This window comes from Lepisosteus oculatus, unplaced genomic scaffold, assembly GCF_040954835.1.
Source record: "Lepisosteus oculatus isolate fLepOcu1 unplaced genomic scaffold, fLepOcu1.hap2 HAP2_SCAFFOLD_62, whole genome shotgun sequence".
Classification (NCBI taxonomy): domain Eukaryota; kingdom Metazoa; phylum Chordata; class Actinopteri; order Semionotiformes; family Lepisosteidae; genus Lepisosteus; species Lepisosteus oculatus.
This window is the reverse complement of record NW_027168171.1, coordinates 164529-178377: the sequence shown is the minus strand read 5'-3', so window position 1 is coordinate 178377 and position 13849 is coordinate 164529. Positions and strand designations below refer to the sequence as shown.

Genomic DNA, 13849 nt, shown 5'->3' with positions numbered 1-13849 from the left:
GCGAGGGGGAAGAGGAGCCAGCCCGTGCAGCGACCGCCACGGAACAGCCCCGCACGCTGATTTGCAACCGCTGCGGGAAGAGAGGACACCAAGCCCGGTTCTGCCGGGCACCCGAACCTCGCTCTCCCCGATCGGCGTCGGGAAACGGGAACGGGGCGGCTCAGCGCGGGGAAGGCCACCCTTGAACACCTCAACCCCCGCTCCGGAGAGCGCTGTAAAAACCGGCGCCCCTCACGCCACCGTGGGGCGAGTCGGCTGTAGCCGGGGCCTGTACCTCCACTGCCGGATTGAGGACCAACCCTGCCTGGCCCTACTCGACACCGGTTCATCAGTAACCCTACTTCGGCCGGGCGTCCTCCCCGACACCGAGGGCACCAACCCCCCAGGATGGGAGGCCTCCAGGACCGTGAGGACCGTGACGGGACAGCTCGCTGCAGTCCGGGGGAAACGGGTGCTTGCCTTCCGTCTGGGCGCAGCGACGGTGCGCCACCCCTGCTACCTTGCACCCATCCAGGAGGACTGCATTCTGGGGCTGGACCTACTGCAGCGAGTGGGGGCCAGGTTGGACTTGGACCGGCAGGAGTTGGTGTGGCAGGGGGAGCGACTGCACCTGGTGGAGGGCAGGTCCGGCGAAGGCCGAGGGACGCGGGCTTGCCGGAGCCGGGGGAACAAGAGGCAGCGGCAGCGGCGGCGGCGGCGTCAGTCGCCGGGGCAGACCAGGCCTGCGAGCCGGGGAGCGAGCGTGCCGGATCCTGCTCCTGAGTCGGCCGGGGGGCCAGACAAGGTAGCGGCGGCGGGGGCCGAGCGTTGCGTGGAAGCGAGGCGCGCCGTTGAGGATCTCTACCAGCGGAGCTGCGAGGGCCTCGATCAGGACCAGCGGCAGCGGCTCCAGGAGCTACTCGCCCAGAACGAAGACCTCTTTGCGGCGAGAGATGAGGACTGCACCCGCACTGCCCTGGTCCAACACGAGATCAACACCGGCGACGCTCAGCCCATCCGCATCCCACCAGGACGCATGATTCACGCCAAGCGGACCGCCGCCGAGGAAAAGATCCGGGAGATGGCCGCAGCGGGGGTGATTGAGCCCTCCGCGAGCCCGTGGTCGGCGCCAGCCGTACTGGTTAAAAAAAAAGACGGCTCGTGGAGGTTCTGCGTCAACTACCGCAAGCTGAACAAGGTCACCCGGAAAGATTCCTACCCCCTGCCGAGGATAGATGACGCCCTGGACTACATCACCGGGTCGACCTAGTTCAGCTCCTTGGACCTCCGCTGCGGCTACTGGCAGGTACCGCTTGCTCCCGATGCTCGCCCGAAGACGGCCTTTTCCATCGGCCAGGGCCTCTGGCAGTTTACTGTCATGCCTTTTGGCCTGTGCAATGCCCCGGCGACGTTCGAGAGGCTGATGGAGAGGGTGCTGGCATCGGTCCCGCGGAACCAGTGTGTGTTGTATCTGGACGATCTGCTGGTTCATGCACGGAGTTTCGACCAGGCCTTGACGAACCTCCAGGCGGTGCTGGCCTGCATCCGCCGTGCTGGCCTGAGGCTCAACCCCCGCAAGTGCGAGCTCCTGCGGCGGGAGGTGACCTTCCTGGGACATGTTGTTGGATCGCGAGGGGTGGCTACGGACCCAGGTAAGGTCGCCGCAGTGAGGGGCTGGCCGACTCCACGCACCGTCGCGGAGCTCCGCAGCTTTCTGGGGTTGGCCTCGTACTATCGGAGGTTCGTCCGGGACTTTGCCAGCATCGCTGCCCCGCTGCACCGCCTCACCGACAAGGGCCGCCGTTTTGACTGGGACTCGGGCTGTGAGACTGCCTTTGGCCGGTTGCGTGAAGCTCTGGTGGGGGCCCCCGTGCTGGCCTACCCCAACCCGCGGTTGCCGTATATTCTCGACACCGACGCGAGTGACTCGGGGGTGGGGGCGGTGTTGGCGCAGGAAGGGCCAGATGGGGAGCGCGTAGTGGCTTACTATAGTCGGGCTCTGACTAGGCCTGAGCGGAACTACTGCGTGACCCGTCGCGAGCTGCTGGCGGTGATGGCGGCGGTCCACCACTTCAGGCCGTACCTGTTCGGGACCCGGTTCCGGTTGAGGACCGACCATGCGTCCCTCACCTGGCTGCTCCACTTTAAGGAGCCAGAGGGACAGATGGCGCGATGGATAGAGATACTGCAGGAGTACGACTTCACTGTCGTGCACCGTGCGGGGTCTCGCCATCTCAATGCCGACGCTCTCTCGCGGCGCCCCTGCGAGGCCGCGGACTGCCATCACTGCGCCCGGCGGGAGCAGCGTGAGGAGGCTGTCCGCGCCGTGGCGGGGGTGAGCGCCACGGCCACGGCCCGGGAGGGGCCGCTGGGGGTGGGCCTGCCAGACCTGGCGCAGCGTCAGGCAGCTGATCCTGACGTGGGGCCGGTGCTCCGCTAGAGGGCAGCAGGAGTGCGGCCTACGCGAGAGGAGCTCGCCCCGCACCCGAAGTCCGTCAAGGCCCTCTGCGCCCTGTGGGAGGCCTTGGAGGTAAAGGACGGGGTGCTGCGCCGGGGGTGGCGGGTACCCTCCAGTGGCGAGGTACGGTGGCAGCTGGTGGTGCCTCGGTCGCTCCGCGGGGCGGTGCTCCGAGCGGTGCACGGCCAGCCGGGTGTGGGGCACTTCGGCGGTAAAAAAACCCTGCAGCGTCTCCGAGGCCATTTTTATTGGGGTCTTTGCCACCGGGACGTGGAGCGGTACTGCCGAACGTGTGCGGTGTGCGTGGCGCAGAAGGGTCCCCCCGAGCGCTCTCGGGCCCCCCTCCAACAACACCAGGTGGGGGCTCCTATGGAGCGGGTGGGAGTGGACGTTTTGGGCCCGTTTCCGCGCACCGAGGCCGGGAACCGCTACGTCTTGGTGGCCATGGATTACTTTACGAAGTGGCCGGAGGCCTACGCCCTCCCGGACCAGAGTGCCCCCACGGTGGCCGATGCACTGCTGGAGGGGATGTTTGCCAGGCTGGGGGTGCCGGAGGAGTTACACAGTGACCAGGGGCGTAACTTCCGAGTCCCAGGTCTTCTCCAGAGTGTGCCAGCGCCTGGGGATTACTAAGACGCGGACCACCCCGCTGCATCCCCAGAGCGACGGGTTGGTAGAGCGGTTTAATCGGACGCTCGCCACCCAGCTGGCCACCCTGGTGTCCCGGCACCAACGGGACTGGGACCGCCACCTCCCCCTTGCGCTCTGGGCGTATCGGACCGCGGTCCAGGAATCCACCGGGTGCACCCCGGCCTCGCTCATGCTGGGCCGGGAAATGCGAACACCGGTGGACCTGGTCTTCGGCCCGCCGCCCGGAGACGGGTCGGCACCGCCGGCTGGACCGGACTACGAGTGGGACCTGCGGCAGCGGATGCAGCGGGTGCACAGCTTTGCACGGACCCACCTGACACAGGCGGGGGTCCGGCAGAAGCTGTACTACGACCTGCGCTGCAGGGGGCCTGCCTTCCAGCCCAGGGACTCGGTTTGGGTGTACAACCCGCGCCGCTGCAAAGGCCTCAGCCCTAAGCTGGCGCCGTCGTGGGAGGGGCCCGCTGAGGTACTCGGGGTGGTGGGCGAGGTCTGCTACCGTGTCCGGTTGCGAACACAGGGGAGAGTGGTGGTCCTGCACCGAGACCGCCTGGCCCCCTACCGGGCCCGGGAGGAGGAGCCGTGTGGGGAGGCTCCAGAGGACCAGCCGGGGCTGGAGCCGGCCGATAGTGGGGCGTCCGTGGATCGCCAGCCGTCACCGCGGCGCAGCGGCCGCTCGCGCAGGGTTCCGCAGCAGTTTGCCGAATACGAGTACAGCCTGAGGGGGGTGTTCGACGTCGGCGAGACGCCAGACGCTTCAGGTGGGGGCAGTGTAACGCCCTCGCCTGGTGGTGAGGAGGAAGCGCCCCTAGGCGCTCGTAGTACTGCTGGGCATGCTGGGAGTGGTAGCCGGGAAGAGTCTGAGGGTCAGCACGATGACCAGCGGCTGACCCTACCTGTGTAAATAATGTCCTAGTAATTCTAGTGCCCTGTGTAGTCCTGTAAAAGTAGAGTGTGTTGTTAGGTAATTACCACCCTAAATGTGTGTACGTTTTCGTCAGTCTCCTCATGTGTGTGTAGATCCTGTGTTCGGTTTTGGTGTGGTTGTTAAATAAAGTCAGTGCTTGGTTAATCGCGTCTCCACTGTTCTTTAGTTCTGAACAAGAACCTGCAAACGCTACAATATAATTAATTACTGCGAAAATAATTTACTTCGTACACTGTGCAGAGTGCCGTATACTCCTAGTGTTAGATGTGTTTTCGACGTTATATATGCGTTTATTAATGTTTATTTCACAGCGTCGTGCACCTTTTCATTGCTCTCGCTTTCAGAGCCTCCGCACGGCACACGACTCGACATCAGGAAGCACATTGAAGTGAAAGCAGGGAGCGCTGCGACATGCACTGTGCAGATCCCGCCACACTAAGAGGTATATAAGCGTCAAAGGCAAGTCATTCCGAGTTGGTCGTTTGTGTTTTCCGTTCAGACGCGAAATGCTGAAATGATCTCTCGGCTCCTCGGTTGTCATTTCTGCTCCGTAAAGGAATCACAGCACGCGTCGCCTTCCAGCACGCTGGGTCGGGACACGATGCCGGGGCTCGGAGCGTGCGATGTCTTCCTCGTTAGTATAGTGGCAAGTATCCCTGCCTGTCATACGGGAGACCGGGGTTCGATTCCCCGACGGGGAGTAGCTTTTCTTTTACCTCCTTAGAGAAAGGACTGCCTTTCACTTCTCTGTTTTCTAACACAGCGTCGTGCACCTTTTCATTGCTCTCGCTTTCAGAGCCTCCGCACGGCACACGACTCGACATCAGGAAGCACATTGAAGTGAAAGCAGGGAGCGCTGCGACATGCACTGTGCAGATCCCGCCACACTAAGAGGTGAGTGGGTCTGTTCGATGCACAAAGAACGCTTTGATAAGCGTCAAAGGCAAATCATTCCGAGTTGGTCGTTTGTGTTTTCCGTTCAGACGCGAAATGCTGAAATGATCTCTCGGCTCCTCGGTTGTCATTTCTGCTCCGTAAAGGAATCACAGCACGAGTCGGCTTCCAGCACGGTGGGTCGGGACACGATGCCGGGGGTCGGAGAGAGCGATGTCTTCCTCGTTAGTATAGGACCTGTCACCTGTCCCCACCTGTCACGCGGGAGACCGGGGTACATCAGGACGCGCATTGAAGTGAAAGCAGGATGCGCTGCGACATGCACTGTGCAGATCCCGCCACACTAAGAGGTGAGTGGGTCTGTTCGATCACAGCGCTAGGCGAATCCCCAATCCCCTTTTGTGCGTGGCGACAGAAGAAGTCTGGTCTGTTTCCGCCCGGTTTCGATCCGGGGACCTTTCGCGTGTGAGGCAAACATGATAACCACTACACTACGGAAACTGTGGTCAGATGTGCCCAGCGGCCCAGCGCTGAGCTTCGCCAATGCGATTCAGCTGCTTCCAGTGCCTTTATTGGGGTGCGCTGATGGACCGTGCTCTCTCTCCAGAGACCAGCACGCCTGTCATGGACGGAGCAGGAAAGACGGCGCCACATTCTACAGCCCTCTCCACGCAATCGACGAAATCGGGCTACTGAAGTGGAGAAAATCGCCTCTCCAGAAAGTGCAAATATCATCTTGGAGAGTATAAATCCTATTGCCGAAGGTCAGCCCTGTCTACCAGAGTGACCCTCCCACCTCCTGCAGCGATGGTCAGCTCGTCTCACACGCGAGAAGTTTCGGCTGGAAACAAGCGCCCCCTCTCTCGCACGTTTTGCACGTTGAGTAGTTTTAATGCGGCTCCTTCGTACACAGTGCTGATCTTTTGGAAAGCAGGAGGCAAAATTGACACGTTCCCATACCAGGAGTCGAACCCGGGCCGCCTGGGTGAAAACCAGGAATCCTAACCGCTAGACCATATGGGAGTGCACAACCCTGCTGTTCCGGGCATCATGCAAGCAAACTACATAAATATGAGAAAACACGCAAGAGAGTTGTCACTCAGAGTGTCGAAGGGTCGATGTATACTGGGGCTCAGTTGAAATGCAACGTCAGGACTTTCCCGAATTATGTCACACGAAGAGAGCACAGCCTTTTCCGCCCTGCCACGTGTGTATCGGTAACTCGCCGTGATCGTATAGTGGTCAGTACTTTGCGTTGTGGCCGCAACAACCCCGGTTCGAATCCGGGTCACGGCAGAATAGGGGCGTCTGCTTTTACTACTTGCACGAATGAAGGCAAAAAAAAGCCAATTGATGTGAACGAACGGCGCTTTACAGAGGAGTACTGCCTGACTGGATCGTTGATGAACGACAGAGACCACTCCGACCTCTTCTCGGGTTTCTTCAATGACTTACTAAGGATCTTCTTCACATTCGCCCATGCAGGGGAAGCCAGTTATACCAAAGCAAACGCAGGAAAGTGCAATTCAAGCAGAGACCAGGAGGGACTTGTTTACACCGAGAGTGGTCGGAGAATGGAACAATGCGCCCAGTCCTGTTGCTGGAGCCGATTCTTGATGAGATCTTGGGCTCACTAAGAAGCCCCCGCTGGATGCTAATCTTTCTGTTGTTCTTGCAGGTCCTGCGCTGCTTTTGAGCCGACAGAGCTCGTCCTGATCTGTCGGCACAGCCCAATTGCAAATGATCGGCTCCGCATACAGAAGGAACGTGCGTTTGGTACAAGAGTGCATGAAGGCACCGGAAATAGAGGTGCGAACGCAAAATGTGTGGTTATCTGAAGAATTTATTTCCATGACAGCAGAGCCAAGCGATTTAGCGTTCTTATAGTACCAGGAAAGGAGAAGCAGCACTTCGCCTTTGCCGCGCAGGCACAAGGCGACATGCGGCAGATGCCGTAGTCGGCAGGATTCAAATCTGCGCGGGGAGTCCCCAACGGATTTTGAATCCATCGCCTTAACCACTCGGCCACGACTACAGCGAGCTTTCCGCCGCCGCATTCTTCCTATAATCTAACACGGAGTGCGAGGTGGCTGAGGAAACGTTTTCAAAGTCGCTCTCCGTTAAAAAAAAAACCTTTCACAAAATACGTGCCGGCAGACAGACACGCCTCAGAGGGTTTAAGGCTGGCTTCACGTTCAAATGATAAAGTCTCCCCGTCTGGATGTCAAAATGCAACTTTGGCAGACAGAAAAACATCAACAAACCACAAATGTGGACAAGGATTTTACAAGCTGCACCACACTGCACTTTCAAAAGCATTTACATTCGTGTTAGACGCAGGAATTGCCTTTGATTTGCGCGCTTACGAACGCCATGGAAAACGAAACAAAACAAGAGCCCTCAGCTCCTGCACTTGATTATAATGCCATTACGTGTCGAAGCAGTAATTTACGTAATTTACTGCCTGAAAAAAAAAAACAGTAAAATGTTTGAGTGCCTATAGAGTTTCTATTTTTATTTTCTTGAGAAAAGTTGATACCATTTCCTGGACACCCCGTCCCCCATCAGTGCGCGGTGCCCGGGGAAAAATCTGTAGGGGGGCGTCTGAAATTCTGAGGGGGGGGGGTGATATTTCGGTTAAAACGGAGCTGTACGGTGCAGCTACCCAAATGAAATCTCGCAGCTATGCCATTGATTAGTGCTTCATGATAGAAGATAACGACTAGCAATCTGGTATTTGCGATGAAGTTCAGTTTCACATTTTTCGTCACTCTCACGGTTTGTATTGCCTGGAGCGAAAAGTACCATAAGCGTTCATTTTTGCAGCTACATGGACGTTCTGAATCGTTAAGAAAAAAATGTTGTAAAACCAACAGAAAGCACAGACTGCTATAACTAGTCCTAGTTATATAAAGATTTTAAGTATAATGATAAACTACTGCAAGGAATCGGTCCACCTGAGCAAACAGGATCGTAATGTTGACACTCAATAACGACACTGATATGTGCAGTTCCTGGACGGATAGCCCTCCTGCCCATCAAACAGACTGAGTGACTGTTCGTGTCATTTAGTGTTGTCTGACCATTGACCAAGTACAACTATTTTTTTAGGGCGCAAATTAAGTTAGGTAAATCTTTTTGCCCAAAACTGAAGGGGCGACACTCCTCCCTCCCCCCGTGATGCCAGGCCTGTCCCCATCCTATTCCATAATGTCATTATATATAATACCATACAACAGTACGATCCTTACTAACTGCATGCGTTAAAATTGCACATCAGCACATAGCAGGGGGCACATAGCCGCGATGTATTATCAATGTTAAATTTCAACCATAATATCGACAACATTAATAAACGCATACGTTGAGAAAATATCGAACCCAGCATATTTTCCGGTTATATACCACAATGCATTGCTAGTATTCGTTGGTCACCATTTTGGACACGTTTTTCAAACGTAAAAGTATATCCGCAAATATCTCAGCAATCCTCTTTTGACGAGTAAGTATGAACAATAATAATACTATCTGAATACACACAGATCTTTCTTAATATTATTTTGATTAAAATAGTACGTGAATAAGCAAAAAATGGCACATAAAAATAGTGTGAATGGGGAAGATGGCACAAAATCGTTTTGCCATTTCTCTATTCTTATTCTATGTTGTACTTTCAAACTTTAGGTACTCTTTAATTAGGACAGACTTTATTGCTCAACTGCTATGATGCAAGCCAAATTTTATACATTTATTTCAGCTTTGAGCTTTCAGCTTTGACCAACCTTGAACTCACCGGCCGTGGTTAACGCGTGTTGGATTTTAACGGGCTCTGTGTGTTCGATGTACATAAGCCACTGATGCTGGGTGTAGAAAATCGTTTTTGCTGGTGGTGGTAATTGTCATGGGGTAGCAACGCTATCGTCTCTTCCTGTAAAAACATAAGTCTGAACATGGCCATGCAGACACTAGCGATGGTCACAAACTGAAAGGGGTCGATGCACACAACGCAGGCGGCCCCTGACTCAGTCACGCGTGTCTGTCTGGTCATATTCATGACCTCGTCCCAAAACCTGACACAGCCTTCTCTTAGAATTGCCACATCCAACTGGCAGTAACGTTTCAACTCTCTCTGTAAGTTAAACACACTTCCCTTGCATTCTTCATACCAAACCAAAAACTCGGCTTTCTCCCTCTGCAGCATGTAGTTAACGCCGTAAAGTTCTGGCGGCGGCATCGGGCTGACATAATTTTGGTTTTCTGAAGTGTTCATCAAGTGTGGAAAATGACCCTTACCCCCGGGGAACCCCATGGCGGCCGACAGTTTGCTTAATTTCATAGGTAGAAAGTTTAAAGAATCGATAAATCTGATGTTCAGAGCTTTTACGGTCATACACATTATCTTACCACCCTGATTAATTAGTTCAACGTCCATCTTTTCATCTTACAACTGTCTGATTACTAGGTAATTGTCATATCCCTTGCCATTGTGCGATATGAATGTATGGATTTTGAAACGTCTATCGATAAATTTACACACAAAATCCTTTAGACAAGTTTCACCATAAAATTCCCAGCTTCGTTTATTGTTAATATGAAGGGCATGGATGTAATTTGGTATGTGTGTCCCCGTTTCTTGCATGCATTCAAAGTCGAAAAAAATGTACTTGTTTGAAATTTTGGGGTTGTCCAAAGGCAGTATGTAGCACAAATGTGTGTCAGGGGTGTCGATCACGTTGTTACAATGCGAGCACAGTTTCTCTTTACATTTGTGACTAGAGAGGTTATAAACCTCACATTTCTCACAAAAGACCCTGCGCTCACACTTACTAACACCCGTCGCTGCATTCCGAAAGTGTCTCGCCAAACATTGAGAGCTACGACAAAAGACCTTACAGGCCGGGCAATTCTGAATTTCTGCATCAATTTCGCAACACTGGGGATCTAAACAGGTTTTACAAGCTTTAACACAGGCGTGTGCGTTCTTGTGGCTATACGCCGCATGGTAGTTAGTGCAAAAATATGCCGCCCCCACAAAAGCTTTAATATTTAAAACCCCATAAAAATGCTCTTCATGCAGTAGAACAAAAAGTATTTTAGAATTAGGTGGTGTGGGCCCCGTTGTAAAATATTTCCAATCACCCTGGTCGTGGTACAAAATTTTAATGACCACCTTTAAATGTTTTTCAAAAGCGGTAATGTCTGACAAACTAATTTTCTGATTCTCTGAAAAACCCAACTCTTTGTGCATTCGTTTAGCGCCCTGTAACATTTCCCCATTGGTACAACCTTCATTCAACAAACCGTACACACTCCCGGTGAAACACAGATTACCGCCCGTGTAATGTAAGTCGATAAGGTGCGCTTTTTTCTGAGCAATTACCCAGAACGGATTTAAATCTTCGACGGGCACCCCCCTGCATATTCCTAACTATCGTCACCACTAATCGGAGGCTGTCATCGGTGAGAATTTCTGTGTGGCTCTGTAAGAGGTCTGAGATGTGGCTTAAAAAATCAGCAGCATTTAATTCTCCGGGTTGTCTCCTGCGTGAGAACAAGGGTTTGTTAAAACCACCCGCAGTCAAACGCAGCTGTACAAAATCATTCGCCCCGATGTTTGGAGAAAGTTCATCCAATATTCTCTGGACTGCACCATGCACATGTTTAGTCATTTATCCCGGTGGGTCTTCGCCAGTGCACCATGAAATAGCATTATCAGGAAACGAAATGCAGAGGTTAGATCAGCATCTTCTTTAGAAAAAACGTCTAAGAGTCTAGCGGCGTAAACCTGGATCAGTTTTGGAAACACTGAATGTACACTTGCTAAAGCGGCTCTTAGATTCTCTAATCTACACAGTGTACGAAGTAAATTATTTTCGCAGTAATTAATTTATTATATTTACTATATTTATTATACACATGTAAATTAATTGCTGCGAAAATAATTTACTTCGTACACTGTGCAGAGTGCCGTATACTCCTAGTTGCGGCACACACGATACATACAGTAAAAAGCCTCAGGCACTGTGTTAGATGTGTTTTCGACGTTATATATGCGTTTGTTAATGTCGTCAATTTTACGGTTGCAATTCGACGTTGATTATACGTCGAGGCGACGTATATATACGTATAGCCGTAATTTCGCCGTAAATATACGTATATTCGACGAATCAATGCCCACTGGGAACAAGCTCGCTTCTTTCTACCATGATGTCACCATGACCAAATCTGTCTTTAAACACCTTGCTCAGTCTCTAACGAGACTGTCAAAAATAGCTTTCGCTGATTGTATTGCAAACCGGCGGAAGCGGGGTATTGGGAAAAGTTTTCAACTAGCAATAATCCCGCCTCGGCTAAACCTCACAGGCTACGATACTGCCACTGCGCAAAGCTGACGGTTGCCAGGCAACCGCGGGGATCCTATGGAAATCGTTATCAATCGTCTCATGGCATGTCGTTGCTGTAACGCTTCATATTTGTCGTCTTCTTCTAGCTTGAGGTTTTGAAGAATTTCATGACAGACAAGGGCTCCGTTGGGAACAAAGAAACCCGTTGATTCTTTTCAGCAGCAGAAATACAACCCTTTAAATACAAGATGACAGAACAATGACGAAGGGCATGCCGGGAGGAACTCATGCACTACAGAGGAAAGGGGGTGGGCACGTACAGTTCACATTCAAGCCACAAGTACTCTTCTCGGATGTTGCACAAACAAATCCTAACGTCTTGAAAGCATTGCGGCATGTTTGTGTCCCACTTCCCGTGGCTGCAGGATGACTGACACGAACGGACAAACACAATCTGTGGCGTTTAGCGTGACATAGTCTTGCAGGCATCGTGCTGTCTCACTGCAATACTATACCGCTGGAGGAAACAGTCCATCTGGCCATGAAACTCATTTGAACGTCTAGCTACAGCAACTAACAATATCATGATTTATTCAGGATGTGTGGAATCAGCACGTCCCGGAGACAGCTTCCGAAATCTTGAGCATTCTCTGGTGGTAGGGGCGTTCAAGATGGCGCTCAGGTGGGAGGTAAAGTTTAGTGGTTGAGGATTTTTTTTGAGTTTTTCATGACCTGAATGTTAATTTTTGCTTTTTTTGACTACAGAAAAATAAGGACTTAACACTACTTGTTTAAACTTCAGTTATAATTGAAAGAAAAAAAAACTATTTTTTTTAGGTTTAAGAATTTCGATATGAGTAACACTGGGAAAAGAAAAGAGAGTGCTGGGTCTTCGAAGGAGAACTCTAAGATACCTCAATCGTATATGTATAGCACTACAAGAAAATTGATGGCAACTAAAGGGAAAAGTGAAGCAGCTGGAGGGGACGTGGAAAGAGTGCTGGAGATGCGCTCGTACGCGAGCGCTCGCAGCCCAAGTGAGACTCAGCTGCCAGAGGAAGAGCCGGAGTCCCTGCCCAGCACACCTGTGAAAACCCCGGCAGCCAAGAGAGGAAGGGGCAACCTGACGCTGGAGGAGCTCCAGACCAACATCTTCAACATGATGGCACAGAGCATGGGTGAGCTGAAGGAAATGACTTGATCTAATACAGTCGCAATCGAAAGTCTTAAAAAGTCCATGGACTGTGTGTTTAAAGAGGTTGAAGACTTAAAGAGTGAAGTAAAAGTTCTTAAACAAGTAAATACCAAACAAGAAAAGCATATTAAAGAACTTGAATTGAAAGTGAACGATGTAGATAGATACCGTCGATGATGGAATTTAAAATTATTTGGAGTTAAAGAGGAACGTGATAAGGACCTTGTTGCAACAGTGAAGGGTATCTGTAAAAGGACCCTGCCGGACCAGGAGGACGTAATATCGGCCATTGACTTTGTTCACAAGCTCGGGAGAGCGAACATGTCTGGGCAAGTGCTCCCCAGATCGATTATAATACAGTTCACCAAGAGGACGGCGAGGGACATGCTGTGGCGAGCGGCGAGGGGGAATGAGTATTTGAATGGGAACAAACTGAGGTTTGCAGAGGACCTGTCTGCTGCGGACAGGAGTACCAGGAACCAGCTGTGGCCCCAGGTTGAAGCTGCCAGAAGAGAGGGGAGGAGAGCCTACTTTGTGGGAGCGAGGGCCTTTGTGGACGGGAAGGAGATTTGCTCCCAGTGACTGCTCAGTTAATGATTATGTTTGGTTTTATTTGTTATACCAGTATATACTAGTGTTTCTTTAGTGTTAGTTTGGAATGGTGTAGTTAAGTGTTAAGGACTGTTATAGTTCTGGTTCTTTGAAAAACTCAATAGTTTAGACAGTCTTAGAGTTAGTTATTTGCTTTTGTGTATGTCTTTTTCATGAATGCCAGAGGTACTCGAAATGTTGTTAAAAGAAAAACTGTGTGCTGAGTTTTATTTTTTACAGGAAACGCATGCATGTTGAAACTAAAGTTTATAAATAATTGAGAAATATTAAAGCAAGATATGATACGTGTAAAATATACAATTTGATCACATAATTACTTAATTACCTCTGGTAGTTAAATGCTTTTTTCTGCTGCATTTTTTTTCTCTTGTACATGACTCTGATCCTCTTGTTGTATTTGTATTTGTAAATTCTGTTTAATAAAAAATTTTTTAAAAAAAGCATTCTCTGGTGGTGTCCTGCAGACTTCCTGTGGGCATGCGTTGGTGGTATAGTGGTGAGCATAGCTGCCTTCCAAGCAGTTGACCTGGGTTCGATTCCCGGCCAACGCAGTGGTGAATGTTTTCAAATGCTATCATGAGCCTTGGATTGTGACTAGCAAAGCGAAGCCTTTTGAAAGAGCTAAAGCACTGAAAAACGGAATTGAGGGAGAATCTTACAGGGGATTCTGAGTGGTGTCTGCATACACGCAGTCCGATATGGGTGCTGAAAGCTTGAGCTACTCTCAATGTCATGCTGGCTTTCCCCGGAGTAAATCTGTTACATTGAAAGAATGCTTCTCGCAGGTTCAA

General features: G+C 51.5%; 5 non-coding genes across 5 annotated transcripts; 2 read left to right on the top strand and 3 right to left on the bottom strand.

The window, feature by feature from the left end:
* Nucleotides 1-5858: 5858 nt before the first annotated feature.
* Nucleotides 5859-5930, bottom strand: trnae-uuc (transfer RNA glutamic acid (anticodon UUC)). The gene has a single exon. It is a non-coding gene; the product is annotated as a tRNA-Glu (tRNA).
* A 201-nt stretch (nucleotides 5931-6131) lies between these two features.
* Nucleotides 6132-6203, top strand: trnah-gug (transfer RNA histidin (anticodon GUG)). Its single transcript has one exon. It is a non-coding gene; the product is annotated as a tRNA-His (tRNA).
* Nucleotides 6204-6860: 657 nt separating this feature from the next.
* trnal-caa (transfer RNA leucine (anticodon CAA)) lies at nucleotides 6861-6942 on the bottom strand. Its single transcript has one exon. It is a non-coding gene; the product is annotated as a tRNA-Leu (tRNA).
* Nucleotides 6943-11155: 4213 nt separating this feature from the next.
* Nucleotides 11156-11297, bottom strand: LOC138232008 (U4 spliceosomal RNA). Its single transcript, XR_011186966.1, has one exon. It is a non-coding gene; the product is annotated as a U4 spliceosomal RNA (small nuclear RNA).
* A 2240-nt stretch (nucleotides 11298-13537) lies between these two features.
* trnag-ucc (transfer RNA glycine (anticodon UCC)) lies at nucleotides 13538-13609 on the top strand. The gene has a single exon. It is a non-coding gene; the product is annotated as a tRNA-Gly (tRNA).
* Nucleotides 13610-13849: the final 240 nt, after the last annotated feature.